The sequence below is a fragment of the Cavia porcellus genome, unplaced genomic scaffold, assembly GCF_034190915.1.
Source record: "Cavia porcellus strain 051 isolate PalLab524CR breed Dunkin Hartley unplaced genomic scaffold, mCavPor4.1 scaffold_20, whole genome shotgun sequence".
Lineage (NCBI taxonomy): Eukaryota > Metazoa > Chordata > Mammalia > Rodentia > Caviidae > Cavia > Cavia porcellus.
In genome coordinates this window covers 59,735,724-59,761,805 of record NW_026947503.1, presented here as the reverse complement: position 1 = coordinate 59,761,805, position 26,082 = coordinate 59,735,724, and the positions used below count along the sequence as shown (strand labels likewise).

Here is a 26,082-nt window from a genome sequence, read left to right as displayed (position 1 = left end):
TACTCGATAATGGAAATACTATGTGCAATAGTTGCAAAGTAGAAAAAAGATCAAGTTGATTAAAACTATAATGATTTCCTTATGTTGTTGTAACAAAACTAATTAATATCTACTATTGAGAATAAAACCTGTTCATGAAAAGTATCTAGGGCCAGGGATTTAGCTTAGTGGCATCTGCGTCTGCTTGGCAAGTGTGAGGTCATGAGTTCGATCCCTGGTCCAAAAAAAAAAAGTATCTAAAGTACTTTATGTAAGGATTCTAATCTATAATCAAGAATTACATTCTAATTTAAAAATGCCAAGGTCATGCATTCCTTGTAGCTAAAATGCATTGTTATATGGTAAGTGAACCCTAGAAGAAAAAATACAGGGCTGGGAACCTTTTAATTTATAAATGCAATGGAGAAATGTATTACAAATCTGACTCTTCATAATGGCAGGCATATGTTCATTAGAAGTCCTAAGTATGTTTCTTCGCTTTGAAAATTCATAAATTAGCTGGGCATGGTGACACATACCTGTAATCCCAGCACTCAGGAGGCTGAAGCAAGAGGATCGCCATGAGTTCCAAGACCAGCCTGGGCTACATAGTAAGACTTTCCCTCAAAAATAGGGGCTGGGGATTTAGCTCAGCGGCATAAGTGCCTGCCTTCGTGAGTTCAATCCCCGGTACTGATAAAAAGGAAAAAGACAAAAAAAAAAAAAAAAAAAAAAAAAAGAACTTTGCCTCAAAAATAGAGAGAAAGAAAAAAATGAGAAAAAGAAAGAGAGAGAGAATTCTTAAAGTAGAATTTTGCTTTTTGGGCTGGTCATGGTGGCACACGCTTATAATTGCAGCACCAAGGAGGCTGAGGCAGGAGGAACACCAGGCGTTTGAGGCCAGCTTAGGCTTCACAGTGAGCTCGAGGCCAACCTGGACTACATAGTGAGACCCTGTCTCAAAAAAAAAAAAAAAGAATTTTGCTTTTTGGTTGGCATAAATAGAAAAAAATATTGGGCATAAACAGGATATTTCTCAAGGAATTCTTATTTCATTAATAATTGAATTCATTGGATTGTCGCTGGGAATTAATGTGTTATAAGGACGTAAAATTCAAGTAATTTGCCTGGCCTTGTTGATTGTGAAATGAATGGTTCTTGCCTTACAAAAATAAATAAAAGACCCCAAAGCTCACATGCAACTAGTCACAGTAGATTCTCCATGCTGGTTTTGCATAATTCCTGTTTGGCTAAAAGCTGTGAAATGTGTCCTTCCTATACCTCAAAGAAATTTGTAATCTGATTTTACTGAAGCAGGTTTTGCAAGTCAGAAGTTTCTCTCTCCTTTTAGGTTTGGTACAAATGCTTTTTCTGCGCATCATTCACATTCTTTGTGGTGAACACTTGCTCCAAGTATAGGATTATAGTTTTTTTTAAATCCTCAGCCGGGGGCTCCATTTCTCCTTAAATTCCATGGTGAATTTGCAAAATTCTGTCTGAATAGTTACATTGTTCCTGCCCACTAGGCTTAGCAGATGGACTGAGGTGGAACAATTCATAATGCAGCCTTAAGAAGGAGGTAAGTTGGGAGGGTGCAGCTTAGCAGTGAAGCCTGAACTTCGCGGAGGTGAACCTGCCTTGATCAACTCCCAGCAATGGGAAAAGCATTTTTTAAAAAAAATTTAAGAAAAGCAGCTAATGTGAAGCACTTGTTTGTAACTATTGAGTATAAAGTTAAACCAAAGAAAAGAACAGCAGAACAGAACAGAACAGAAATCCCAGCAGTTAGAATTTTCGCAGCCTTCTCTAACAGCAAAATATCAAATTGACGAACGCTAAGGAATGGAGGTCGTCTGGGTAAATAACCTTACATTTATTTCAAATAATTGAAACAATGGAAAATGTATCAACATACACATACAAGGTGCAGAGGTACACTGGGCCAGGAAGACAGAGACTGCCAGGCTCATCTCAGAAAAACTCACCCTAATCAAGCTGGATCTTTTAACATCAGTCTAATTTTTTTTAACTGAATTTCAGTGTAGTCATAGTAAAAAAAAAAAAAAAAAATCCAGGGGTAACCTGGCAGATCTTGGTAAAGATTAATTTAAATTCATTATTGGATAAAAGCATTTTGAAATTTAGTTTTAGGGGCTGGGGATTTAGCTCAGCAGCATAAGCACCTACCTTGCAAGCAGGCAGTCATGAGTTCGATCTCCGCTACCGATAAAAAAAAAAGGAAAAAGACAAAAAAAGAAAGAAATTTAGTTTTAGTGGGGTTTTTTCTTTCTTTTTCTTTTTCTCCTTGAAATAGAATGGATTTGAAAAAAAAAGCAAGTCACTCTGGACAGTGTCACATACCCGCGATCTTGGTAACTGGAGGAATCTGGGAGGCTGAGGCAGGAGATGGCAAGGCGAGGCCAGCCCTGACTCAGAATAACAAGACTACATAGCTCAGTAGTTCGGCTAGAGGATCTCTGGGATCCAACCCCAGTGGCACAATGATGAGTGCATGAATGAATGAGAATGAGCAGAAAAATGCTTGCTGAGAACAGTCAAGAAATGACAGCTTCTAATTTTGATTAGCAGGAGCTTGGAAGCTCCTTGAGAAGCAGGTAAGGCATTGTTATGCGGTCAGCTTGGCACCAGCTGAATTAAATCAGCATGGTGCTGCTGAGTGTAGTTGGCTACCTGAGGAAATTTGCAGCATACATAGAGACGTGGAGAAGAGCGAGGCATTGTGGGTTTCTCTCATTGCTGCTGTTTGAGTCCTCTTGGTTCTCTTGGACGAGCTCGTCATGACTAGCTTCCCCAATGAGAGTTCGACCGTTGTCATTGGAGGAGCCCGGGACCTTATTGGTGAAGGTGGCTGTGGTTCACTTTGGGGGAGCTCTAGTCCTTAAACAGAGCATTGCTTCCTGGCTCCAGAGGGGAAGACGTGTGCCGCTTGGTCTCCAAGATGAACTCATCACGCTGGCTTCCTGGCATGTACCTGACTGTGCTTATCATCAGAGGAGCTCAGGAGCTCCGTGTCGCTGAAGATGGCTGTGGTGCTTTTCAGGACAGCCCTGATCTTTACTGTGAGTGTGACTTCTCAACTCCAGTGTAGAATCCTCAACCTACACCACAGCTCCTTCAACCTGCTGGCATAACCTTTCTAGCTTCCACTGCTGACCACAGATCCGTAAAAGAGACTTGCTTGAATCCTTGTCGTGGGCTCCTGACCTCCCATTGGACTCGTGGGAGGCATTGTCATGGGCTCTAGGTTTTCATCTGAACTCATGCAGAACATTACTGTGGGATCCAGGCCCTCGGCTGAATATCCCAGGTCACAGATTTCCTGCACTTTTTGTGTTTAACTCTGTCTGGGTAACCACCACAAAATAATATTATAAATTCTGTGTCCTGACTGTAATTGTTTTTCTCACAATCTCTGACTACAACAGGCATCAACACTGTTGGGTTTGTTGTTAGGATGCTGCACACGGGTGTGCCAGTGAGTGGAACTACCATGGGGAAACCAGGAGACAGAATTTGGCATTGGTTCTTCTTTGTCTTAGTTTGGTTTTAACTGCACTGCCTTCAACCATTCAGCTAAATTCCGTTTCTCATCTCCCGTGCATGCCCCTCACTTGGAGGCTAAATGGGACAGTTCTGGGCTGAGGAGAACACTGGATACATTTGCTCATGGCCAGATACAGCTGAATTTCTTTCTTTAATTTTTGTTTGTTTGTTTTTGGTCCTGGGGATTAAACCCAGGCTGCTAAAAATACCCTGCAGCACTGAGCTACACCCCTCAGCCAGAAGAAATAGAATGAAATAAAAGAACTATACGGGTTTTTTTTTTCTGTATTAAAGAATTCTTTAATACAGAGACATCTCTTTAAAAATTATTATTATTAGGCCAGCAGCATAGCTCATGGCACAGGGCTGGCCTGGCAATCCACAAGGTTCTGAGTTTCCAGTACCTAAATATACATAGATATAGATAGATGTATCTATATATGTAATTACTAGTACTAGTACTACTATTATCATTATTATTATTATTAATTTGTCTCTTTGAGACAGGGTCTCGCTGTGCAGTTCAGGCTGGCCTTGAACTCACTTTATAGCCTAGGCTGGTCTCAAACTCGCAATGATCCTCCTGCCTCAGCCTCCCGAGTGCTGGGATTACAGGCGTGAGCCACCACCCCCGGCTACTACTACTATTATTATTTGGGGTTTTTTTCCCTGATATAGGATCTTGCTATGTATTTCAGCCTGTCCTTGGACTCCCTGTGTACACCAGGTTGATTCTGAGCTCTCAGTGATCCTCCTGCCTCAAGCTCCTGAATGCTGGGATTACAGTTGTGCACCACCATCCTCATCAGGCTGAAATTAAATTATTTTAATTGAAGTTTCTGCTGCTCACCTGAAACCTTGTTCTTCACAGAGGCCACTAAGAGCTGATTTTTTTTTTTTTTTAATCCGTACCGGGGATCGAACTCATGACTGCCTGCTTGTAAGGCAGGCGCTTATGCTGCTGAGCTAATTCCCCAGCCCCTAAGAGCTGATTTTTATGACACACCTCTCCTGGCTCCTTTAATACTGCTTTCTCTAATGTGGTTTATTTTCAGTAAATGGCATACTTTTTTAAAAAATGATATCCACTACTAAAAGCTCATATTTTGGAAATGGAAAAGGGCTAAATGATAGAAGATCAATTTAAAACTTTTCAAAAATTTGTTGGAGTTTTACATAGAATGGTGTAGCTCTACATAGAATGGATCTAGAATTAAACTATACACGCTTGATTTTCAGCTCGACCACTTGTAAGACATTTCTTGTCATAGTTATGAGCTTCTGTTTCCCTCATTGTCCTTGTCTGTAAAAAGGAAGTGAGCCAAGGGTCATGGTGCATCCCTCTAATATCAGCACTCCAGAGGCTAGGCGGGAGGATTGCTATGAGGTAAAGGCCAGCCTGGAATACCTGGCAAGTTCAAAACCAGCTGGAACTACGTAGTTAGACTCTATCTCCAAAAAAATAACAAGAGAAAGAGAATGAAAACCAGAGGTCTAATATAATTCTTTCTTTATGGGGGGAAAAAATTCAAGTTCTGAAACACTGAAGAATTTACTTGTTTAAATTAGATTATATAACTACAAACAGGCATAAATTTTGGGATTAGAGTGTTTTTAATTGAGATGTAAATTTATGTACAGTGAAACTCACCCTTTAAAGTATGTAGTTGAGTATTTTTCTGATATGTTCACAAAGCTGTGTAACCATCAACACAAATTTCAAAGTATTTTTATTACTCCCTTGAAAGAAATCCACACATCAGTTGTGGTGATCCACACCTGTAATCCCACCACTTGGGAGGCTGAGGCAGGAGGATTACTGCTAGTCTGAGGCCAGCTTGGGCTACAAAATGATTTCAGGGCCAGGTTAAAGGTAAATAAAATTTGGTGTTGTATGCCTAAATAATAAGATTTATCAAATATTTGCCTGTATTTTTCATTGTGTTATCAGCTCTCTGAAGAGTTCATATAAATGTCTATGTCCTCCAGAATTTTTTTTTTCATATTGCTGAGGGCAAACTCTGGAAATGCTTTATTCTTCAGATACACAGTGCATCACTTCAAAGAAAACAGACCTGGTCGTTTTTAGAGAGAATATGTGAAGTTGCAGAAAAGCTTAAAGGAATTATTTATTCTGGAGACTTCTGTAAAAGGGGAGATTATTTTCCCTATGTCAAGGTTTTCAAATAGAATCCTCAAGTAGACATTAGGTCCCTACAAGGTTTTTTTTTTGTTTTTTTTTTTTTTTTTTTTTTTTTTTTTTGTCTTTTTCCTTTTTATCGGTACCGGGGATCGAACTCACGACTGCCTGCTTGCAAGGCAGGCACTTATGCCGCTGAGCTAAATCCCCAGCCCCCCCTACAAGGTTTTAAAAAAAAACCTAAATGCTTTCCTGAACAAGTGTTTAAAATTTAAAAGTCACTACCACACATAAACCAAACTTCCAATCTGTGGTTTTCAAAACATCCATTCCTTAGTCTCTTGCTTTGCTTCTATTTTAACTTGTTGGAATTAATTTTCAAAGTGAGTATGCATACCAATTTTGTATTTGATGCCAAAATTATCATGCCACCAAAAGAGAAATATCTACTTCACAGTGAGTCATCTTTCATGTATTTAAATAGCATTCTCTAAACTGTGAGATTCATTATATACACTTTGAATTTTCCGCACATGGTGGTTGATTCTTTAGTAAACATAATTTTGAACATTTATAAAGATATATATATATGTAAATTCATCATCAGAACTCAGGGCTCACATAATTTGAAATTATTATAGGTTAATTTATTATAAACAAATTAAAATTATAATAAAGGGTATAAAGCTAGAAAAAAGCTGGGCATGGCAGTGCATGCCTATAATCCCAGAATTCCAGAGGCTGAGGAAGGAGGATCACCACAAGCTCAAGGCCAGTCAAGGGAGGCTACACAAGTGAGTTCAAGGCCAGCCCAAACTACAAAGTACATAGTGAGGCCCTGTCTCAAAAACAAATAAACAAACAAAAAATCTAGAAAAACATCTTAAAACAGTGGCTTGTTCTCTTAGAAAAAAAAAATGAGTTTAACCAAATTAGGTATAAAGAGTGATTTTATTAATCTCTAAAGAAAATTTTCAAGAGAAATTTTAATGTAAAAATGTATAGCATATTAATTTCTTTTTCTCTAGAAGAAAGGTTCTAATAAAGTCTTTTAAATATTTTAAAATATTTACCCTCATTGGATTTCAGTATACATTCTGTTATTTATCTCCATTTCTCCAAGTTAATAGCATTATGTTTTTAAAATATAGATCAAAAACACAATTTATAAGAAGATATTCTATACATGTCTTATGAATGAATAAGCTGATTTTTAAAATATTTTAAAGTTCCATCTCATGTTGTGATATTATTAAGTGAAATAGGTTCTTATCCCTTGAGTTTGCGTTATCCTAAAAGGCTTAACTACAGTTACCTAGGCTGGGCAGATTAAACATAATTGTCCTAATTGTTTTTCTCATTGCTGAAACAAAATACCTGACACTCAAAGTTAAATCAGGAAAGCTGTATTTGCCTAGCAGTTTGTAAAGGATTCAGTCCATAGTTGGCTGGCTCCAAGGCAGGTTGGCTTTGCAGAGGGGGTCACAGAGGAGAAGACTTCCTCAGCAACAGGCAGGGATGAACACAGTAGCCCTCATTCTGTCCCTTACATTGTATGCAGGTTATCTGCCCCAGGGCAGGTATAGAGCTTGGGCCCTTAATCCTAGCCAGAACCATGCCAAACTGATCAGTGGAATGATTTACTAATCACACCTCCTTGACCCCAGCACCACACACCACCACAGTGGTATCTAGGTGCAGATACCACTGAAAAGCCCATCCCCATGACTACATGAGGCTTTGAGGGGACATCTAGACCCAAGTCATAATAGTAACCTTAATTTATTTCGTAAGATAATTATTTAGGTTGTACACATAGTCACTTCCCAAACATTTGGTTCTTTTAAAATAATGATTTTAGGGTAGTAACAATGGAAATCTGACCAGATAGTTGCAAAATACTAATTTCTGTGTTATTTTTCAGAATTGAATTTATTCTTTTAATGTTGCTCTCATACATCTAAGAGTATCTCAGTCCTTTCTTGGGAATAGAAGAGTGTAATATAATTTTCTATGACTTCATAGAATCTCATATTTCTTAGTTACATGTTAATTATAAAGGCAATGTGCCCATTTTTATTATTCCAGAATTTGGGGAAATAATTATTAACATTTAAAAATAATTTCTGGGAGAGGAGAAGATAAAAGAATGCCTTTCCTGTGATCACAGTGGCTTTCAATAGAGCAGATTTGGGAGTACCTTCTCTTATCAATTGTATGTGGCTGATCTCCTCTAGACCTGACCACCCATCAGGCAATAAGGACATTGCCACCAATCTCTGGGTTAGGATGAGGATCAATGAGGGACATAGGTAAATACATGTATGTGGTGAAGGTTCAATAAAAAATAGCTATTGCTTTTGTTGTTCCTGCTGGTGTTTTATCAATTCCAGTGTCTGCATTGCCTATCTGACCAACTCATTCATTCACATCATCTAAAACCCTTTTCACCAAAGTATGGTTCTTATGTTAAATATTTCTTATATATGATTCCTCAGAAATGAGAAAGATTAAGTAATGTGATATTTAACTGGGCTGTCAATTTGAATAAGAAGCACCCAGATGATTGGTTTAGTGGGGTTCTGGGTGTATCTAGATGATGAGTGGGGTTGACACAAACCAATAGCATTGTAGCTTGGGAGGAATAAAAAAGGAAAGAAAGAAGAAGGAAGTCTTACCTCTGTTGCTTCAGAAAGGCTCCAGTCTTTGCTATCACCTTTGGACATCATCTCCAGGCTTCCGACACACACCCTTAGGCTTTCTCACTTGCACAGGACCCTGAGGGGAGCCCCAAATCTTTGATTTTTGGATTTCCAGTGTGCAGACAGCCCTTTTGCACTCTTTCACACTTGACTCTGTAAGCAACCATTGTAAGCCCACCTTGCATAAATATAGATATACATATACTTTTGTTTTTGAGACAGCATCTTGCTATGTAGCTCAGGCTGGCCTCAAACATGCAACATTCCTGCCTCAGCCTCCCAATGCTGGCACTACAGATGTCAGCAACCATGTCTGGCCATTATATATTTTTTAAATAGTAAATCTGTTCTTCTAGGGAACACTAGTAGGGATTTGTTACTGAGAGTGGGGTGGCTCTAGAGAAACAGAATTGTAAGGATGAATTTTAATGGCTTTAGTGATTTCTAGGGTTGGCTCTAATTTTTTTTTTAATTTTATTTAAAAGGAAAAAGAGAAAAAACAAAACAAAACAAAGCGGTGCAAGGGTACAAGTAATACAGAACTACAAAAAAAAAAAAAAAAAAAAAAAACCAGTAAGAAATCACCAGTTAATAGATTACATATTATCATCTTAGAGATAGTTGCTCAAGTCACAGTATCAAAGCATACAAAGTGAACATTCAAACAGAGAGACTGCAAACAGTTGTGTTCAATGATCCAACCAAAAACATTAATATTTAACACCCCTAAACACACTTGCAGTTGTATCCTTTAGAGCACTTTTTTTTCCCCTCTCTTTTTTACAATAAAATTTACACATTTCAGGTTTTATGACTCCTTAGTTCTTCTTACTTTTTTTTTTTTTTGGAAGAGAATAAGGTCAAATATGGCAAAACAAAGCTGTCAGTCAAAACCAAGGATAGACATAGTACATGATATAAAAACAGAGTACAAGGTTATCAACAATGGTTACCATAATGCCTCTTGTTTCCTTAAAAAGAATTGTCTATCTCATTAGATATTATAAAGTTGAACAAAACAGTAGAGAACAAGACCAATAAAACTTAAACATTGTAAACATTACAGGTTGGCTCTCATTTTATGAGACCTTAAGCTGACATGGTCTCTCCCTCTGACAATGGTCTGTGATATAACACACTGTGTACATCCATTTGGTTTTCCTAACTTAACACTTGTGAGATGCAAGGAATTTAGTGGCTCAATATACAATACTTTTGAATATTTTTGGCAAAGTGGGAAATATGATGCTGGCTGATTGCTTGTATATCTAACAGATTGGTAAAGGAAGCTCAGAAGCTCCAAACGTGAATAAAACACCTAAAGTTGTCTAGGCATAAAGACAAAGCAACAAAGAAAAATAAGGAGAGCAACTGTGGTGACCCTCGCCTGTGATCCCAGCACTCAGGAGACTGAGGCAGGAGGATTGCCATGAATTTGACGCCAGCCTGAATTACATAGTGAAACTCTGTCTCAAAAAAGAGAAGAAAATATAGAGCTCAAAGATTTAAAGTTCCATCACCAGACACATATAATCTAAAAGTTTCTAAGTATGGATTGAACAGAATCTTCTTGCCTTTAACCAGGGGCCTGAGACTGCAAAACCCAAACACGGGCTCTCATAATTTGATTGGTTGAAATGCAGGTTAAGTTTAAAGCTCAGTCTCAAAAAGTGTCTGAAGTTTTTAAAAGCTAGGGCACTGATCAGAAAGGAGTGGGGTCTCAGGAGCTGGCTGGAGCTGTTTGGGAGGATCCCGATGAGCTGGAAATGCTGGGCTCCTAAACCCTAAAATGAGATTATTTTACCAGAGGAAGAGATTGCCCTGCCCTCTGTGGTGTTGGTCTCTCCCTTTTACCCGAGAAAGCTGTTCTGTGTTGCCTGATGCAGTCAGCACGCCTGATAAGGATGCCATTTCCCAGGACTCACTCCAGCACTCACTTGTTGCCTCTAAACCTATAACCAGGATCAAATCCCGGAAGACTCCTAAAAGTGAGGTACACAGTGTGACCCATGAGGAGGTCCACGGTACTCCCTGTGGACTTCTTGAATTTTCTAGTTCTTATAGCCAGAGGCCTGAGGCACAAGTGTAAAGTGAATTTTATGGGTATGTATTAATGATAGTAAAAACATACACCTGAATCAGGCTGTTTGCCAATCTGGATCCAAGAACTACAGATTCTGAATCTAATGTTGCAGCTTGTGGAGTTTAAAAAGTTTTAAAGGGTCAGTGATCTACCTCAGCAGCATGAGCACCTGCCTTGCAAGCACATGGTTGTGAGTTTGATCCCTGGTACCAAAAAAAGTGTTAATACTTTATTAATAGAAGTATGGTTAATAGAAGTATGAATCAAAAGGTGACCCACATGAACGTGTTAGAAATGCCTGATATTCCCTTGGCTTATTTTTTTTTTCTGTCTTTTTTTATGGAAACAGAGCTTCACTATGTAATTCCGGCTGGCCTTGAATTTAGTATGTAACCCAAGCTGCCTCAAACTCACTGTGATCCTCCTGCCTCAGCCTCCTGAGAGCTGGGATTACAGGTGTGTTCTCCTGCACCTGGCCCTCTGTTGATGAAGGGATTCCACAGCTCAGGGAATGCTGGGCTGGATTTGTCATGTTAAACCTAAATGTCCAAACTGAGATGATCTTCGCTAATACTTTAAGAAACAGATTCGTGAAGGAAGCACTAGCACCCCTGAAGAGCCCTATCATTGCTCTTCTCTGTATGCCAGAATTCAGAGGGGACCAAGTCATTCAGCTGGAAAATTTAGAGGCAGTCGGAAAATCCTGGAATGGCACCTCCAGTGGCAGCGTTCAGCTGCCAAAGGCAAGGCACACATACTTCTGTGATGGACAACGGAAGCAGGGCCATGATCAGAACAGTCTGATCCCTGCAGACTAATGGCGATGGCTGTTAGCTTTTTGCTAGATTTATATAATAAGAAAAATTGAAAAGCAAATGAACAGAAACCTACCTCAGAGCATAGTACTATAACAGAATCAGCACCCCTCAAAACAATTCCTAGATTTGAGCCAGGTTACAAACCCAAACTCTCCTGAATGAAGGTGTAGGTGGCTGGGTAACCTTCAGGGAGACCCTGATGCACTACCAAAAATACATACTGTCCATCTCTCCCATCTTTCCTGAAAGGGGCCCAAGGTCTTTACCAGGGATACATCGGGAGTAAGGAAATGATTAGATATTTCAGGGATTACTAGACACCATCGAACTGGAAGCTTAGACTTCCCCATGGTCATTCTGGGTTCTGCAGGATTCAGAGTACACAAGATACAATGGAAGCTATGATGTTTTGAGGGGTTGACTGATTCACACTGTCAAGGAGAAATGAGACTATTACTTCACAAGGGGAAACAACACCAACCCAATCCAGGCAGGATGACAGAAGGCTCAGAACCTTCAGGAATAAAGGTGTGGGTGACCCTGTACATCTTCAGCCTTGCAGACTGTAGCCTTCCAGCACAAACGCTTCGACTTCCAGAAATGGGCTTGCACAGGACTCTGCAGTGAGCTCCAAGCCTTTGAATTTTGGAGCTTTCAGACCTCCAAGTGCACACACAGGCCTTTTGCACTGTTCTACACCTGATGCTGCAGGTGATCATCGTAAGCCTACCTTCTATGTCCTTCAGTCTGTCAACCAGTCTATCTCTTACATTAAATGTTTCTCCAGTGAACACTAACTGACACAAGCAGCAATTTCAAGTAATCAAAAGCCCTATTTATTCACATACAAGTCAAAGGAGAGTAAACATATTTTGCTTAAAGATTAAATACATTGTAGTTTATAGCAAAGAATAAGATCAAGTGAGTCAGATTTTAAAGTCTGGTTAGACGAAGATATGAAAAGTAATGATCTGTAAAGTTAAAAATTGCAACAAACAAAAGTAGGTTTAGCTTTGGAAAGGATATTAAAACAAGGTTTTAAAAACATAGATACATTCTAAACACACTTTTTATAACCCCAACCTTAGTGCCCTGCTGTAAAAACATCTGAAAATAAAAAGTTCCTTAATGTCAATCTTCTATATTTTGTGACCTAGTATCAGGTAACTTTAAACAAAGGAGACTGCTTTACAGTTTCTTTTCTAAATGATCAATGCAGGTAAACATTCTAACTTTAACTTCTTGCCTTCAAGCAAAGTTATGCTCTATTTTTCATAACCCATTTGTAAAGATTTCCAGGAAGCAGCAATCTGGCAGGGATTTTAATAGTGTTTCAATTCAGTGTCAGAGACACGTATTATGACTGGACTCAGCTTCGTATGTCAGAAAAGGGTAAGCCAAGTGCTCGTAATGGCTTAGGAACTGCAAATATGGATCATAGGAAGAAACTGTCAGTCTATAGAGCAGACATATCAAATGTTTTCAGCATAATCTAACTGCAGTCTTGGGTGACTGCTGAACTGTGTTGATAAGGATTCCGCAGGTGGAGTTAATACTCTGGGAGAAAGTGTTCCTATGCCATGATTTTAAACACCATGACTGCCACCTATAGCCTATGACTGTCAGCTCTCACCTAGGTTTTGTGTCTTACACGTGACACAAGCCACGTGTTTCACGACCAGAGTCCTACAATGTCCACTCTATCTTCCATCTGCTTGATCCTTCTCTGTGAAAACAAGTTCTCTTAGCACCTCTACCCTCACCTGCATGTAGCAGATTTTTCCTTTCCAGGACCTCACTTGACTGTCACAGTGCAAGTAAGGGGCAGAGACTAAGTCGTGTTCCTTAGCTGCAAAGAACAAAAATGATCTTTGTTTATTTTAAGCACTGATTTATTAGCAGAAGTTCAGAGAATCAATGGAAGCTCAGAGGAGCAGGCTCAGACAGGAAACAAGAAAGATATGGCAGAGTTTCAGTCCTGTTTAGGATGCAACTATCACTGGTACTGGACACTTGTCCCCTACTCTGACACTCCTGGACACTCACTTTCTGACACTGGCCTCTCAAGTCTACCATGACTAATCTGAATCACCTGTATGTCACTCCCTCAATACTCAAAATTCCAAAATAAAGCCTGAGACCACCAGTGCAGGAACTCAGATTGAAGACCTATACTGTGGGTGTTCAGGGAGGGTTAATATCAGAAAGGAAAATTAAGAAAGAAAAATTAAACAGATACCTTCAAAAGGCATCTTGTACTTGCTGTACTTTGGTCAGCAGAGGTCATGTGACAGGACACAAAGTGCCCATCCAGTTTAGAAACTGCTGTCAGACAGCAAAGATCTAATTTGGAACAGGAAAGTTTGGAGTTGTGGGAAGGCTGTCTAGGAACAGGCAGAGTGGATACCAGGAGGCAGAGTTGAGGGTAGGAATTTTAGAGTACACAATGGGACTAGGGCCAAATGGAAATAAAACTGATTGCTAGAAGTAATCCTGGAGCTAAGGAGGCACAGTGAGAAAGCCCATGACTTTATAGCAGGCAGCAACAGTTAAAGAAAGGGTAGAGAAAGCAACACAGGAAAACAAGAAGACAGGGTAGATTTATTGAAGTTCACCTTAAGATTGCCAGTTGTGACTTCTGTTAATCTTAAGATCTTTCATCGACATCTGTTCACCACAGTGCATATCTTTATATGACTATTGATCTGGTTATTAGGCAACTCTTGCCCAGTTGACGGGAAGTAAAAACCATAACCCATGTAACCCTAGAGGCCATAAAGACACCGACCATCAAGAAAGTGATGAATTACTTCTCTATTTCACTGAGCACCAGGAGAAATCCATCTTTTGGGCTAATCCTCCAGATCTTTGCCTAGTGAGGCTCATATGCTTCTAGCTGGGCCCAATACTGGCCTGGTGGATTGGAAGGGACAATGCTGTGACATGTGTCTAGCTGTCCCCTCCAAAGCCTCATGTGGTCATAGCTTTATTCAGAAGTGGCTGAATCTAGAGTCAAGGTACAATGCTAGCACAAAAGGTGTTAGGTGATTACTTAACAGTCCACTGATTGGACTGGCACTGCCCTAATCCCAGTAGACTGGATACAGCACAAGCACAGAAAGAGGCTTGTCTGCCCCTTGCTGCTTTACTGTCCTCCTCTGCAAAGCCATCTTACCTCCACGTCAGTCACGGTGGACTGAAACCGCTACAAACCATGAGCTAAATAAACTTTCTGCCTTTAACTTTGGGCACTGGGTATTTATCTCAGCCACCATAAAAGTAACTAAGGAAGCCAAGGTGGTGCCTATGACATGCGGTACAGAGCATGGGGTGGGGGGCTGTGGATGGGAGTGGGGTCATAGGCTTTCCTCGGTTACCAGGGAGAAAAAAGCACCATTTCAGCCCCAGCCATGGAAGCAACAGCAGCTGATCACTCCCTGGTTGCAAGTAGGGAAAGTTCATCCCACAAAAACATTTCCTGATAGAACTGCAGGTTCCAGGGGGATGCAGTGGACACTAGCTCAACTTCCAGTCAAGTAACTTTAAACATTACTAAACTGAAATGAAAACGTTTCACTTTTCTAAGTTCCTGGCAGAGCTCATAGATTGCTTAAACCTTTCCTTTTTTTTTTAATCAAGCAAACTTCCCCAAGGATTTGAAGGCTATCTCCTATTACCCGAACACACACAAGGTACCAGATCTCCCTGCTGTGCAGGAGGGACACACAGCAAGTTTCTTTACTCATTCATTTAACAAAAACGTATTTTCAGTTAAAAGTAATTTCTATTACCGAACTCAATGAAACTTTGTAGATTGATTTTTTAAAAAAGAATGTTTTAAAATACACATCCTTTGGAAATAAGTGGAATAAGTGAAAATAAATCATTAAACCAGGTATGGTGGTGCACACCTGTAATCCCAGCACTGAGGCTGAAGCAGGAAGCTTGCTGCAAGTTCGAGGCCAGCCTGGGGTACAAAGTGAATTCAAGGCCAGACTGAACTGATAGTGAACCAGAGCGGGCTGAATGAAGACCATCTTTGCAAACCCTTGTATGCACTTCCTCAAGTTCTTAGAAAAGCGGAATCCTGACATGGATGATTGTGCTATTTTACATTTGTTGAAGATGATGCCAAATTTCACTAAAAACCACAAAGGAAACCAAAAGTCCCACATAAAAATTCTGATAACCCCATCAAACAGGAAGCACAAAAGAGGAAACCCGGCGGCTAGCAGCAGAGCTCCAGTTGGTCCCGTCGAGCCTCACTCTTCCGCAAGCCCTATCAGAAGGCGCGCAGGTGCGGACCGGCAGGACCCTGCGGGAGCTGCGGCCCTCCAGGTCCCGGCCTCAGTTTCCACCTCTGTCAAGCGAGCGCCCTGGGAGCACTCACCCCTGTTCGGCGCCTGGGGTGTCGCCGGGATCGAGTAACAAACAATGCGCCGTCCCAGGGAAGCCAAAGCCCATCAGGCGCGGGCCCACAGCACTGGGCTCGGGTTCCCTCCCGGCAAGGCTGGCTCAACCCACGGTCAACAGGAAGCGCCGGGCCGGGGCCCCGAGTCGGGGCCCGGGGCCGCGAGCTCTGGTGACGGCGAGGCGGTGCGAGCGGAGCGCCGGGCCGAGCGAGGGTGCGGAAAGGGCGCACGAAAAGGTGCAGGGGAGCCCGCGAGGTTCGACCCCGTCCTCCCCCGCGAAAACAAAGCCCAGCAGCTCGGCCCGCGGGGGGCGGGACCCCAGACGCGCCCCTCGCCAGCCCCCACCCCGCACCCTGCCGCCATGTTGGGTCGGCAGTCGTGATCAGTCCGAGACGCGCCCCGAACCCGCGCCTCAAGGCCAGGGCGGCCCCGCAGGAGACCCGACGCCGGAAGGCGCTGAGGCCGCTGGAGTTCCGGTGAGCCGGACGGGCGCGCGCAGGTAGCGCAGCCCCCGCCCGCGCGCCCGAGCAGAGGGGCGGGCCCGGAGGGGGCGGGGAGAGCGGGCGCCCGGGCGCGCGAGGCCAGGGGTGGGGAGCCCGGGAACTCCCTCCTCCTCCTCCTCCTCCTCCTTCTCCTCCTCCTCCTCAGCCTCCGCCAGGAACGCGTCCCGGGCCGGCCCGCCGCCGCTGTCGCTGCCGCCTGCCCGCCCGGCGCCCCCGACCCGAAGGTGGGGGACAGACCGGGCCCCGCGGGCGTCGCCTCAGCCCGCCGCCGCCGCCTCCCGTCACTGGAGCTGCGGCCGCTGCGACTCCGGCGAGCGCGGCCGGAGCGCAGGTAAGGACCCGATCCTGGCCCCCAGCCGCCTGGGACCCCGGCCCCGGCTTCTGTCCCGGCCCGGCAGCGCTAGGCCCCGGCGCCGCTGCGTGCCGAGGCGCCCGCGACCCCGGCTGGGCGTCGGGAAGTTGCGGAGAAACTTTCCCCTCCCCCTGCCCTGCCCGGCCCAGCCCGGTCCGGCCCGCTCGGCTCGGCTCCCGGCGGGCGTGGCTGCCGCCCGCGCTACCTGCGCGCCCCTCGGCCAGTTCCCTGCCCGGCTCCGGCTCCGGCTCCGGCTCCGGCTCCGGCTCCGGCTCGGCGGGTGTTCGAGAGCGCGGCTCCCGATAGCCAGGCGGCTGGCGTCTTCGCCGCTGACCGGGGCAGGGTTGAGGGGTGCGGTCCGGCTGTCCCCGAAGCTGGACGCGTGCGTGTCGCCGGGCGCCGGTGGCAGCGGTGCTCCCCGGAGAGCGGCCAGTGGCGGTGGGGAGTGGGGACCCGTGACTGCTCTGCTTTTGATTGAAAACTGTAACATGTTTTAAAGTTTCCCTTTGTTTTGGGTTGGGGGTTGGGAAACACGCGTCTGTGTCCGCTTGGACGGTGTAGTGACCCGGAGCCGGGTCCCTGTCCACATGCATTAAAGAAAATTTTGTTTCCGAGTGTGTTTTTCTCCTTGCTAATTGCTTCCAGCTTTCGCTGTGTTGGGCACGGGGTAGAGTGGTTTTAGGAAGTACTTGGGAAGTGTGGTACAGTAGAGACTGTTTTAGTTTTTATTTTTGGGAGTCTGGATTGGGTTGAATTACTTTTTTTTCATGATAGATGAAAGCAGGCATTAGATAACACCAGGTGTGATGATTGATCCGTTGTTAAAGTAAATAGGAAGTCTAGTAGAACCACAGCTTTCCATCCGTGCCTTTCGTCGCCTGTTCATGTCCAACTGGTGTTCTCACTGGACGATTTCGCATTTGTGTGACACCATCGTCAGTGTGTTGGTGCATTGTAACTGTAGGATTGCAGCGCCGAAAGGATCTTGATAATTCTGAATATGGTTAAGCCATCCTGCCAAGTTTTTAAAGTTAAATTACATGCCAAGAAAAATACTATTACATGCCTACGTGTGACTCTGCATTTAAGGCAAAGTAGACTTTAAATTTATTGTCTTCACTAGCCTGATGTTTGCGGCACAGTGAACAGGAAACATTTTGCATGGACAGATAATAAAAAGTGGCTTGAGTTAGAAGCCATGGATTTTGAGTGAATCACATATGGTAGTCATACGTTGTACTATAAGAAAGTTTCACTAAGGCAATTTTTTTCCCTTCTCAAATATGTGAGACCCCTTCCTCGTTGGCTTTTAATTGTATCTTAATTTTTGGACACTGCCTCATGTTCAACAAAAATTTAAATACTATTAGGCAGTTTAGAGTGTGCTAAAATTGGGAAAATGCCTTTAAATCTTAAGTACAAGACTGTTTATATTCACGATTTCAGGATAAAAGATAAAAGGCCTCTTAAAATATGTACTCTGCTGTAACCACCAAAATGTTATAATAGCTTTAATTTTGCAGTTAGTTTTTGCTGACTTCATAAACCACAAAATTGACTCCTTTCTGTTCAGCTGAAAGTGAAATTACAGGCTTGACGTATCTTCCAGGGATAGGTGGAATTTGTCTTATGGTCAAAGTATGATATTAATATATGGTAATAAATATTATATATATGTATATATTTTAGTTCACGACATTTTCAAGTTGAAAAAATAGTCTCTTCCATGTTTGTAATTATAAAAGAATAAATATTCTAAAAGAATAGCACTGTCCCAGTATAAATGGAATATTACAAACCCATAGTATAAGACTTGTTTATTCATCATTCACATTTGCATTATTTTAGGCAGTAGTTTATAACTTTGAGTACTTTTACTTTATAAGCATATTTAGTTCCCAGTCTAGTGAGTCATGAGTTCAGTGTGGGCATAATTTATTAGTTTTACTAGTGTTATATGAAAGGCTAATAATAAACACATTTTTGAAAAACAGCACTACGCTTGGTGTCTAAGAATAAAACTTGGGTGATAAAGCTATATTTTTTAAAAAACAGAAAAGAACTGGTTTCAATAAAAGTAAAGATAAGGGAAGAGGCTGTGATTGGGATTTGGAGTCTGCAGTACAAAATTGTTTTAACCTGGTGGTGGTTGTATAGTGGTTTTAGCCTTAGTATAATACACTAAACTTCAATAAACTTAGTATAATACACTAAACTTCTATTTGTTTTGTGTGCTTTCATATATCTGTATTTTATTTTACATGAAACTTTTTTTAAAAAAGAAGTCTTTTAGTCCCTGGCCCCTCCTTGCAAACAGGACTAGAGTCAGTAATCGCCATGGAACAGCAAGACTGTAAAAGCCTTGAAAATGTTGCATGCTCTAAGTGAGCAACAAACAGCATTTTGAAAAAACATTCGTAATAAAGTTCTTTCCTTAGGACATTATCTTAATATTTTGAGGAAAGGTACTAGGTTTTACTGATTTCAAATGATGTGTCTAATAACAGGTAATCAAAATGTTAATTGAATGAATACTGTCCACTCGATCACCTGTTTCAGAAAATTAATGTGATAAATCTCAAAGCTTTTTTTTTTAAATCGGTACCAGGGGTTGAACTCATGACTGCCTGCTTGCAAGGCAGGTGCTTATGCCGCTGAGCGAAATCCCCAGCCCAAATCTCAAAGCTTTATGGCATCAAACTTAAATTTTTATCCATTTTCATTTTGCTAAGACTGTAATTCAGTCTTAGTTTTGATATTCAAAAGGATGTCATGAAATTCTCAGTTTAAAGTAAGTTTTCCTGCAGCTGAAAGAAAAGTATGATTTTGTTTCAAAAAGAAACAAATGATAAGATGGTGTTTGGGTTGCAGAAATACAGAGAATGATTGCCTCTACTTGAATTAGGCTTGCTGTTTTAGTTGCTGTTACTTTGCATTGTTGTAACATAAGAGTTGAAGAAGAAATCACATCTGTGCAAAATTTTACATCGCAGGAACTTTGTCAAGTTAGAAAGGTGACGTTTGTGATTTTGGTTTTGTTGTGTGAATATTTACAGGAAGTTGAGTAAGCCATTGTTCAAGGACCCTTACATGGCTTAGGTCACCTTCAGTTCACATTTAAACAGGTTTATAATACAAATAACTGATCCTCTAGTGAGCAACCCCTGCTCAATTTCAACAGAAATCATCTGTTCCTGTTAAGGTATCCTGATAGAGCGTTTCGTTGGTACTGTGTGTGGTGGTGCGTATGTGCAGTGTACATACACTGGTGTCATAGGGTATGTATTTTCTCTTCCTTTCAGCTGCTCTGATGCCACAATTAGGCTGAATATTGCTCAGCTGCAGCTGCTGGGTGATTAGGAACCACCCAGCTCCTGTCTAAACTCAGAGGCAGATTTAGCAAAAAGTGCTATAGTAATGCAGAGGCTGAAAGAGAAGAGCTGGTGCTGCTGTAAGTGTTGTTCGAACGTGTCTGGATGCCAAGGAATCGTTAGCTGCAGTAGCAGCATACTGTTGTCTTAGAACTGGGAGACCTGATGGCAGTAATACCTGGACTGGGTTTGCTTTTAAGATCGTGAAGCCTACTCCAGGAAAGATGGAGAATCCTATAATTATAGAGTAATGCATTAATGTACCAATACGGTTGGACTGAATTACAAGCCTCTGTGCCTTGCTCAACTCCTCTCCTGCTTCCTAATCCTGGGTAGCAGTGACCTTCAGTTTTCCTGCTCTAATGTACAATACTCTAGGAAACTGAAGGTTCTTTAAAGCATGCAGTATACCATGTATGTACCTGATTCAGGTTTAACTAGGATTCTTAGAATAACTAGTACATTTGGAGAGTGACTGCTCTGTTGAAATGCTGTTTCTTTGGACTTCCTTTCTCCCAGGAGATAGAAAACCCTCCAGAGAAATTATTTCTAGAACTAGCTGCCCATGATATATCCCAATTTGCTGACGGAATTTCTTAAGTAGGAACCCTAGATTTTCTTTGCTTATTCATGGTGTTTTAGAAAGATGAACATCAACAAATAAAGTATATGACTGCCCCAGTTTGGAAGACGCCCCAGGCAAATTGTTTCTTTCGAAATGTTGCTCAGTTTGTAAATATGCCAAGTAAATAGCTCAGTATCTTATCTTCTCTTTGAGCATTGCTATCTACTGAAAATCTAGACAATTCCTTTTGCTAATCCTGGCTTTACTGGTGGTTCAGGGCTTGGCTAATTTGGGATGGGAGTTAGCAGGCTCTAGCCTTGTGAACTCAAAGGAAGGAAGAGGTACAGGAAGACTTTATACTTGAACACTATCAAGTATGCATTGTCATGGGCTGTGTACTTTGCTAGACACTAGTGTGGTTACCTCTTCCTTTGCACTTCCACAAAACCCTTGTGTGACAAAGCACTTTTCTCCTTGTGTGATAATTGGTTCTTTCCATGACTGATTGTTACCCTTTGTACTGTGGCAAGGAATTTTTTATATTAATGCTTAAGAATAGCCCCTAGACTAGTAAAGACTAAATAAATTTTGAATTGTATATAGAAATGTGATTTTGAGTATATGACTTTATAACTATGACTTTTTATATACAACAAATATTTTACCAGAATACCTTTACCAGAATTTTATAAAATTAGTTTAATGCTTTTGTTCAGATTTAAATTAAATAAATTTCTCAGTTTTGCTCTAGTTTTGTTCTGAGATGACTTTATAAAGTATTTAAAAGTCTTGGCAACTGTGAATTTAAAGGTTATTTTGTTATTTGTAACAGTAGTTAGAAACTCTGTAGTTGAACTTAGTCTGTAGCAAAAGTTTATTTTAAAGAATTTTTTCTTATTATTTTAGTGAATATAGAAAGTCCAAACTACTTTTTTTTTTTTTTTTTTGTCTTTTTTCCTTTTTATCAGTACTGGGGATCGAACTCACGACTGCCTGCTTGCAAAGCAGGCGCTTATGCCGCTGAGCTAAATCCCCATCCCCCCAAACTACTTCTTAAAAAGTTGAGATTTTTCTGAAATACATTTGGTATTCTATCATGTTAACGATGACAGTATTTTAACTTGTGTTTGTATTCACCTACAGCAAAAGAAAGGGAAGTTTTCGTTTGCTGCAATGTGTGTAAAAGAATGCACAGCTCATAGGATACAGTACAGTAGGTAGGGTGGGTTCTGGGGGTGGGGGTGGGGACAGGAAGTGCTGGGAGGAAAGACCTGAATGGTGAAACTTGAAGATTGTCTGGTTCCCAGCTTCTGTTTCTTTCTAGCAATATGTAGACTCTGGGTTTTCTTCAACTGAATAATTGTTTTTTAATTTACTTTATTTTTTAGACAGGGTCTTGATGTGTACTTCAGGCTGACCTTGAACACTCCCTGAGTAGCCCAGGCTGGAATTTGTGGCTATCCTACTCAGATCTGAATGCTGAGATTACAAACCTGTGCCACCACATGGCACAGTTCTCTGATTTTTAGTACAACCTTGTTTCTGAACATTAAGTAGAAGTTGAAGTAAGGTGGAAAAAGTTGGTGACTTTTGTATATTATTAATATTTGTAATTGTTTCTTGGCAAGTTTATGAATTTTAACTTCTGTTCTAATGTGATGAGTCTTTTACATATAAGGATGCTTTAGAAATAATAACAGGCACATGGAAAGGAGCAGAAGAAAATGTGGTATAACAAGGAAAGAAGACCACACAGATTTTTATTTCACTTCTAACAGTGACTGGTTATATATCTTTGGTCAGTTCGCTCTACTTCCTAGGCCCCTTAAAACTACTGGTGGTTAGGCCAGATGATTTCTAATAGCATTTCAGCCTTATATAATGTGTGCTTTTGCTACAGTTAAAGTTTTTTTTTTTAACTGATAAAATTTAAGAAAATGTTTTTGTGTAGAATTTGCACTAAAATTAGATACCAGTTGAGTAAACATTATAGTGTAAAAAAAAAAAAGGTTGTGCACACCTGTAATCCCAGCTCTCAAGAGACCGAGGCAAGAGGATCACTACAGGTTCCAGGTCAGCCTGGGCTACAAAATGAGACCAAGGCTAGCCTCAACTGCATAGTGAAAACCTATCTCAAAATGCACTAAATAAATAAATGTAGAGTGAGTTAAAAAAAAAAAAAAGATTCATGAATTTAGCCTTGAACTTTCTCAAGCAGTTATTCCCTTCATTAAGTAAATATTTTTGACCTTAAGTAACCCCCCAAAATGCTAATTTTGATATTATAAAGATGATTTTTGCTCTCTAAGAATTCACATAAAATTGGCAATGATTATGAAACTGTTAAAATATTCTAAATGGGTAGATAGCTTCTTATCTAATCCATTACAATAATTTTGGTTTTGGGTGGCATTGAGTGTGTGATACCTCTGAGATTTTAATGTGCTTTTGCACCAGATTTATTTTATTTTTAAAATTTATTTTAATTAATTTAGATAGTTCACACCATTCTTGAACTAAAGGTGATCCCCGTGCCTCAGCCTCCCAGGTGCTGGGATTGCTGGGGTACACCACGACACCTGGCTCAATTTAACCTTCAGTGTACTGATTCAGTTCTATAGGCAGAAAGACTTGATTTCTAGACATTCATTCTTTACAGATGTTTGTGACTCAAAAATTGAGGTTTCACAACACTTTCATAGTAGTTTTATTATATAAAGACAAAACTAAATGCAAGGGGTTTTAAAAATGTACTATTTGTTAAAATAATATTAGAAAAATAGTGCCTTAATTATCTCCTTGACGCATGTACTGTAGTTGTGATATCAGTTATTAGGTGATCATGACTGTTATTTGGATGAGAACGTTGTCACATTGTATCAGCAAAATAGTTACTAAAACTTTTTAAAAATTGACAGTGTAGGCTGCTAGCTCTGAATATGTCCTTTATGCCATGCAGTTAACATTTAGAGCCCAGCAAGCATGGGCATTTGAAAAGAGTGTGTTTGAAGGTTTGCAAAATAGATTTTCCAAAAAAAGAAACTAAAATTATAAATAGACTATATTTTCAAAGTTTGTTAATAAGGGTTTTGAAAATGAAAAATTATTTGTCCGGAAAAAAAAAAATCTCTTCTGTAAATGTAACTCTTTCTGGTTAGACTTCTAGGGAGTTCTTTAGAATTATGAAAACAAACAATTATAACAATATTTCAGTGATAAAATGTGTTGTGATTTTCAGTTTTTAAAAGTCTATACTCTAGAGGGAAGGAGGGAAGGAGGAGGAAACAGAGGAGGCAGGGAGAGAAGGAGGGAAGATATAGAGAGGAGGAGGAGGAAGAGGAGAAGCAAAGGGGGAGCAGAGAGGGATAGGGAAGAGGAGGAGATGACGATGATGTGATGCGGCTGTTACACAGGAGAGGATGTCAAGGCACACAATCTTCAACATTAACATACACTGGAAGAAAACAGCTTACTTCCTTCCAAACATACCTTCCACTCTGCAGCTGGATGTGAAGGGTGGTGAATGGCTCCACACGGATAAGATAGTGCATGACACCCGCAGAATTTGAATAGTGAGTACCGTAATGGAATTTATCAATTGTTCCCATTGGATCCTCAAAATTTTCATATCTAAATAAAATGAAATGAGTTTTATAACCATAAAAAAAAAAAAGTCTATACTCTTCAAATAAATATTTGGCTTATAAATCCTACCAATGCTGTAATTATGAGGCAAATGAGCCTGAAGCAATGATGGCAAACCTTTTAGAACAGCGTGCCCAAATTGCAACGGAAACTCACTCTTATGGCACAGTGTAAGTCCTGCAGTTAAACCTGAATACTGAGACTTTAGAAAAAGGAACTCCTACTTTAACATTTTCTTAACATTTAACATTTAACATTTGCTTATTTTAAGCAAATAAGGCCAGGTGTGGTGGAGCATTCCTATAATCCTAGCACTCAGGAGGCTGAGGCAGGAGGATTGCTGGAGTTCGAGGCCAGCCTGACCTGCATAGTGAGACCCTGTCTCAAAAAATAACAACGCCACAGTAATAACAACATGGGAAAGGGTGGGTCTTCTGTGTGGCTAAGGCCAGTGGGCTCACCTGTGAGGAAGGAATAGCGTTCCTGTGCTGCTTTTTGAGCTATAGTCGGTTGCCTGGGTTTGTAGCAGTGAAAGAGTCTTTTTCCCTTTATGAAAAATAATCCTTGTGGTCATACAGTTGGTGATTCAGTTAGGTCCAACTTGTGGCCTAGGCCCCTCTGGAGCACCAAGATGGCTCTGGGGCAGCTGGCCAGACGACCAGTATCATTGTTTTTACAGAATGCAGAGCATTGTGTGGGCACCCAGGACTTGGGCACTGCATGTGCTCCTTACATCCTCGTGCAGCCTGGCGGCGGAGCTGAAGGTGGTGGGGGGGGGGGCCCTTTCAGTTGCAAGCATGTACTCTGACCTTGTTTAAAAAAACAAAACCAAACCATGTGTGCCATAGGTTCACTACCATTGGCCTATCGTCTGGCCACTCCCTCTCCTTCCCTCTGTCTTGGCCCTTCACTGTTTAAAAATCACTCTGATGAGTTCCATGTTAGAGGGCTAGAACTCTCCCAAGAAGGCCTTGTTGTTAAGCTAACTTGAAGTATAGAAGTTTCCCTAGTTAACTCAGCGTGGACAACCCTGTGATACTTGCCTCTTAATTTAATGTTATAGGACAGCAAGAATGTCCAAAGATTGAGAATTAATCCACAATAGAAAAAAGGGAAAAAAAAAAAAAAGGCTTGGGAACATGGGGAGCAGCATATATGGAGTTTATAACTCCCTTCATCATTGTTTTCTGTTTACTAACCACTCATTCCTCTTTAGGCACTGGATAAGAACTAAGCCTGTTCTTAGACAGGTGTGGTGCAAAATGATACTTTAACATGTGTTAGCAGTTTAATTTGAATACTTGACATAATGTTTCTAAAGCACATAGAAAAAGTGAAGAAGATAAGTATTTTCTAGATGAAGGAACTGAGGATCAGCATATATATGTAATTTAATAAGATCACATAATTTGTGACTGGACAAAACTGGGATTTTAGTCTAGAAATCTTTTCTGTAGACGTAAGAACCAGTGATGGAAAGAGGATTTCTTAACGTGGTTATTCTCTGTTAAATTGTACTTCTGAATTGGCAACAGAATGTTCTTTCTTTTTTTTTTTTTTTAACTTTAACTTTTTATCGGTACCAAGGATCGAACTCACGACCGCCTGCTTGCAAGGCAGGTGCTTATGCCGCTGAGCTAAATCCCCAGCTCCCAGAATGTTCTTTCAGTGGAAGTAGATATGTGGTGTATGTTTCCTAATTGATAGGAGCTAGATACTAAGATCAAATGCTAGTTTTAGTCATTAGCAGAAAAAGATGGGTTATTATACTAAGCTTGAGCAAATGGTACTCTTTTGTAACTTTGGATTTATAATAGAAAATAATAAACTACATCCAAAACATGTATGTGTATATAATTTGTACTCAAATCTACGTCTTACTAATTACATCTCTATTCCTATATGAGTAGTAGAAATAGAAGACCTTATTACCTAATGGTTTGCTGTC

The 26,082-nt window shown here is 40.9% G+C and overlaps 1 protein-coding gene across 3 annotated transcripts in view; it reads left to right on the top strand.

The window, feature by feature from the left end:
* The first annotated feature begins 16,035 nt into the window (after positions 1 to 16,035).
* The window catches only part of Yes1 (YES proto-oncogene 1, Src family tyrosine kinase), a 78,298-nt gene continuing 68,251 nt past the window's right edge, over positions 16,036 to 26,082 (top strand). The window contains exon 1 of one of the 3 annotated variants that reach the window (XM_063231889.1): positions 16,036 to 16,174. The gene's annotated coding sequence lies outside the window, so the exon portion shown is untranslated. The other 2 variants (XM_063231890.1, XM_063231888.1) reach the window with 2 other exon arrangements.